The following is a 6,000-nucleotide window of genomic DNA, read 5'->3' on the forward strand; positions in this document are numbered from 1 at the left end:
TATGCTTATTACACGAACAGAAAACGACTGTGGTGAAATGTAAAGGCCATCTGAAAGCATGTTGGACCAGGTTTCCTGTTCTTGTTGGCAGTTGTTCTTGGTCCTAATGATGGTAACAGATAGGAAAGTTTTTGCTTTAAGAAGCTAAACCTGGTACACCCTCCCACACACAGGTGCATCGAATTGGAGTAGGTTTGATCAGGTTCTGAACTGCAGTGCATGCATCACAGACAATTGTAGGCCAGACAGGAAATAGACATATGCGCGTCGCGTCATTCTGGATCTTGAGTAGTTTTTGAAGGCACCGGCAGATGCTAGATGGTTTACAGCTCACACCTATGTGAGCAGTAAGCAGCAAGAAAAGGTGACTGATTAGGAACCTAGCAGTATGTCGAGTTCTTCATGTTCTGTGTCTTTTGTGGATGCCTGACTAAGTCGATGATTCGGACAGTTCAGAGTTGATTTTCTTTTGCACTTGCACACACTCAGAGAATATGCACTACATATTCCCCTTGTTTTGGTTTCTTCCTGAATCGGAGACCCAGGCATCATCTAGTAGTATATGTTATCTTTGGTTGCTTTGTGAGATTACTCTTCTGATTCTTGGTTCAGAAAGGTTCCTTTGTACAGTACCAAATGGAAGCAGGATGAGGCACCATAGGACCCGAAATCCTCAACGCGGCAACGCCCATCTCCCTCCCCGGCCTGTCCATGTCTTCTTGGAAGCATTTTGGAGGACAAACTGGCGCATCATGAGATGCATGTTGAGCACAAGCAACCAAAATTCCAAACCGCTTGTTCAGCAACGCGCCCCGAAATGCGTACACTCCAAAACTCCTCCCTTTGTGCTCATGCTCATACATCTTTGACCATTTCAACTCAAGGTGGGCATAATTTACCGAGAACCGAACTAAAATAATCGAAACCAAAACCGAAATAATAGGATCCGGGGAAATCAGTTCCCTATTCGGTTCCAAAAAGTATGAAACCGAAATATCCGAAAAAAAATTGGTTCCTACTCTCAAGTAACCGAATTAACTGAAAGAACCGAATTATATAAAACTTGGATTTTGTAAGAGTGTATTTAGTTTATATGTGATGTATCATACTTTAGTTGCTATGTATTTCTCTTACTATATTGTCATTGTTCCGTTCTCAATTATTATTATCTAAAATAGATGAAGTATTATCTAAATTTGTTATAGAACATGTATATTTTTTTTGTTATCTTAGCGATAAAAAAAAATTTGGTTAGAATCGAAACCGAACCTAAATAACCGAGAACCGAAATACTCGGCTCTCAAAATTTCTAGAAACCAATCGATTTCTATTTTTTAGGAACCAAATTTCTTTAAAAATCAAGAAATCAAACCGAACCGAAGAAACAAATGCCCAACCTGAATTTCAACGGATGAGGCTACCAGGCCTGCACGTGTAAAGTTTTTGAAAGAGAATCTTTTCATATTTAAAGTATTAAATATAGACTAATTACAAAACTAATTACAGAACTCGTCTGTAAACTACGAGATGAATCTAACGAGACCAAATAATCCATCATTAGTGCATGATTACTATTGCAATTTAGTGTCTAATCCTAGTCTAATTATGCTCATTAGATTCGTCTCGTAATTTACAAATAAATTATGCAATTAGTTTTTTATTTCGTCTAGATTCAATACTCCATGAATATAAAATTCATTTTCGATGTGATAAATTTGAAATTTTAAATTTTGCAACTGATCAAATCCATCAGATCACAATGCGTCTGTCTCGCCGGTTTACCACTGCCGAGAGGGGTTTCGGCGTGTTGTAGCCAGGGAATATTTTCGCGCCGCTGCCAGACCCATCTGCTTCCCCAAGTCAGGCCCGTGCAGTGGTCAGTCATGCACGCAAGCAGCGCAGGCGCGCAGGCAGCACGCATCCGGCGTTCCGGCTCCACTCCATCGAGCGAAAAAAGCTGCCGCCGTGCCGCGGAGCCATGGCGGGGGCTGACCGACCGGCGGGGGCCGTGGTGGTGGTGGACTGGTGGTGCTGGGTGTCCACTAGGAAAAGCAAGCCGGTGATGGTTAAGGGCCAGGGCCCAGGGTGACCCGTGGGCGCAGCCGTGCACACGCCGGCCGGTGGCTTTTCTGAGAGCTTGTCTCTTGTGCCCCAGATGGGACAGTGCTGCTCCAAACGCTCTGGTTCTTCCCGGTTCCGGCAACGCGATGTGAAATTTTACCTCCGTTTCGATGTGTTAGGTTTAGTCCTTGTTTAGTTGCAAAATTCAAAATTCCAAATTTATCACATCGAATAGGAATCTTACATGCACAAAATATTAAATCTAGACGAAATAAAAAATTAATGAGTAAATTGCACACACCATACAACAACTTAGCAGATGAGTGCAAATTGGTCCAACAACTTGTAAAGTGCTCAATTTAGTACAATAACTTGAAAGTGGGTGCAGATTGATCCACTTAGAAAATACTTAATTTAGTGCAATAATTTGATAAGTTGGTGCATTCACAGTCCAAACATTACATGATAACGTATTTGCTGACATCAGGTCACAATAAAAGAGTATATTCACATCGGAATGCATTATTTGACCAAAGATTTTCGTATCGCAATGGACGTCAATAATTTTATTGTCAGAATAAATTAACTATGGTTTTATTGAAAATACTATATTATTTAACCACAATTACAAAAACATATTAAGCAAAGTAGATGAATGTTAATAATTCTTAAATTTTATAAATGGAAATTATTGATTGTGATCCGGTTGTTGTTTTTCAACTATGTACAAATTAAATAGTTTTAAGCAAAATTAAATCACTATACAAAAATAATTTGTAAAGACATAACATTAATTTCTAAACACTGAGGGTTCTTATCTTGGCCAAATACATTGCCACACAGGTGCAGCATGTAAATCAATGGTCAAATAATATTTAATAATTTATCCTAACGTGAATATACTCTTTATTGAGACCTTGCATTAGTTATATTGTTGTGTAATGTTTGGACTGCGAATGCACCTGTTTGCCAAGTTACACATTAAATTGGATATTTTACAAATTGTTAGACCGATCTGCACCCACTTGTCATGTTATTACACTAAATTGAGCATTTTACAAGTTGTTGGATCAATTTGCATCCACTTGACAAGTTATTGTATGGTAAGTGCAATTTACTCAAAATTAATTGTATAATTTGCTTGTAAATTACGAGACGAATCTAATGAGCCTAATTATGTCATGATTAGACACTAAATTGCTACAGTAACTATATGCAAATGACGGATTAATTAGGCTCATTAGATTCGTCTCGTAGTTTACAGACGAGTTCTGTAATTAGTTTTGTGATTAGTGTATACTAGACAATTATGCCCGTGCATTGCTACGGACAAAGTTGGTATATGTATCGGATACGTATTGGTGCTTGTGTGTTATATATAATTTGTAAAGATCTACGTGATCGAGTCGTGAACGGAGAAGGTTCGTCCGACTCGCATACGGGATGAACTAAGGCCCACCTGTCAATAACACAGGCGGACCAAACCAACATACTAAACCAAAAATTTGAATGAAAACCTTACTCACTTTCGCTTTAGTAATAGATATAAATTTAATACTTCAAATATAAAAAGATCCGTGTCTTATTCTGCGTGGATGAGTTCGTAGGTTAGTTAGCCTAATCCTGCTGCGATTTGTAGCCTTTGCTTCGTACGTACATCAGTAAGACAGTAACATGTTCCCCCAACAGTTCCTCCTGCATACAGACACGGATCCCGAGAGCGCGATGCCAGCAGATGGTACGCGAGGCGCGCTCCGGCCGCGCACACAGCGGCCGAACAGTGCCGGGAGGAACGGAACGATCGGGTCAGCGGCGCACAGGGCGGCGCCGCGCGCGGCCTGGCTTGGCATGGCCTCCCCTTGGTCCTGTGGAGAGGTAAGCAGGCAAGGCAGCAGCGGCAGCGGGCAGCAGGCTAGACGCGGCCGTGTCGCGTGCGGCAGCGTCCATACGGCCGTACCTGCCTCTGCGCCTCGGTCGGCGGGGCTCGCCGCCCGGCCCCGTGCCCCTCGCGGCAACGATCGCCTTGGAAATTGGAGCGGCCGGCGTGCCGGCCGGGCCGCTGGCGAGGAGCGGGTAGGCCCCTACTACGGCCAGTCGGCCACCGGGCTGGGCCGCGCGGTCGGCGCTGCTACTGCGCTGTCGCCGGGCCGCCGGGGCCCGGTATTTGGATGCCGGCAGGACTCGGGAGACGGCGTCTACACAGGCTTGAGTGCGTGCTGCAGGAACAATTTTGGGCGCTGGCAACCGGACACAGCTTTGTCCTGCCTGCCGCTTTGCGTCGTCTGCCGACCAAACTGTAGGTAGCGTGTGACTCCATCATCACCACATCGTCAATTTTTACCAACAAAAAACCATGTCTCAGCATCTTTTTCAAAACTCGGCTGGAGAGTACGACTTCTTTACTATATTTTATTAGGAGGAAGCGACTTCGGCTATCTAGAAAAAACCTCCGAACTCTGATTTCTCTGGCAAGCGAAGGGATTTTTGAACTTTCAATTAAAATTCGCTCCCATCGAAACCGAATCGGAACTTTTAAAGTGCTACCAGAACATCTAACCAAATAACTTAGATGCCCTTTGGCATCTTAGTATCTTTCCCTTTAATTCCTACATGTATCATTGACAAATAATGCTGCTACTGTCGTGGATGGGCTAGACGTTGTCCTCAGTAAACAACATGTACTCCTACTAGGACTAGGCTTTTCTTTTTGTTTCACATGTCGACACATGGAAGGAATTCGCACCGGCCGGTCAGCCCTCTTTCTTGGAACGAGACAGAGCCTCATCATCTCGCTGCAATGCAGCTATCTGCAATCATTTTTCCGCCATTCAATTTTGCACCCATACATTCGAGGACACAGGAGTCAATCATCATCCCGCGACAAACTTCTTGGCCGGATCGATTGAGATGATCAGGCTATGCATCACCATATCTTTGGATCACATGCCCTGTTCTAGCTAGGATGTGAAATAATCTTTTACAAGTGCAGACGATGCCAAGATAACTAATATCAGAAGCTCTCCATCGAGATGCATGCCGAATCAGGGAAGTAGCACAATGATTTATTAGTAACATGATAAATGAATGAATGCCCCTCTTGGCACATGAAGAAGGCAACCCCATTTGTAGAGGCGGAGCTTGCCATAGAATTGAGAGGGGACTGACAACAGAGCTAAATTTGTATGTGTTAATAACAATTGGACTAATTAGAGTAAAATTCAACGATGCTTGTGTCATGGGTGGGAGATTACACAGCACGACTCGTCGAGCAAATAGGGGAGCTACCGCGGTAGGAGCACGGTGAGTGCTCGCACTAGTTATCCTAGCTTTGTCTCTCTGCCGTATGTTTTGCAATGTGGGTGATTCTAAAGGGGTTTTGCTGCAAAGTGTTTTTACCTTAGCATCTTTTTGATGGGGGTGAGCGGGAGGAGCAGGGGCGGAAGATGCCAGTAGCTAGGGCTCGGGAATTTTCGCATGTGGAGAGAAGAACGAGTCACAAACCAAGAATGAAATATAAGAGTATCCTCCATTGCAAGTATTAACAAAGTAGTAAATTAATAAGAGGCCATAAATTCACCATGTTAACATGACACGTAATAATCTCTTGACCACTAAAATGGGTTTGCGTTTTAGTATAAATCTTCTAAGTTCGCCAAGTAGTTGACCATGAAGACGTAAAACACTTAAAAGTCACATAATAGTCTTATATAGATGTTCAAATGGATCAAACACAAATAGTGACATCAAATAGGACCATACATGGTCATGATCGTCACATAATAGTCTTACATAAGTTTAAACGATTTGGAAGTAAATGATGATACAAAGGGCGACCATATATGGTCAAATCCAAATAGCGATTGCTGCTAGATAACGAGAAATATAACCCTATAGGAGAGTTATATTATTCCATCTTTATTCATGGCCCTTGTCAGCTCA

This window comes from Panicum virgatum, chromosome 6K (assembly GCF_016808335.1).
Source record: "Panicum virgatum strain AP13 chromosome 6K, P.virgatum_v5, whole genome shotgun sequence".
In the NCBI taxonomy this organism is placed as follows: domain Eukaryota; kingdom Viridiplantae; phylum Streptophyta; class Magnoliopsida; order Poales; family Poaceae; genus Panicum; species Panicum virgatum.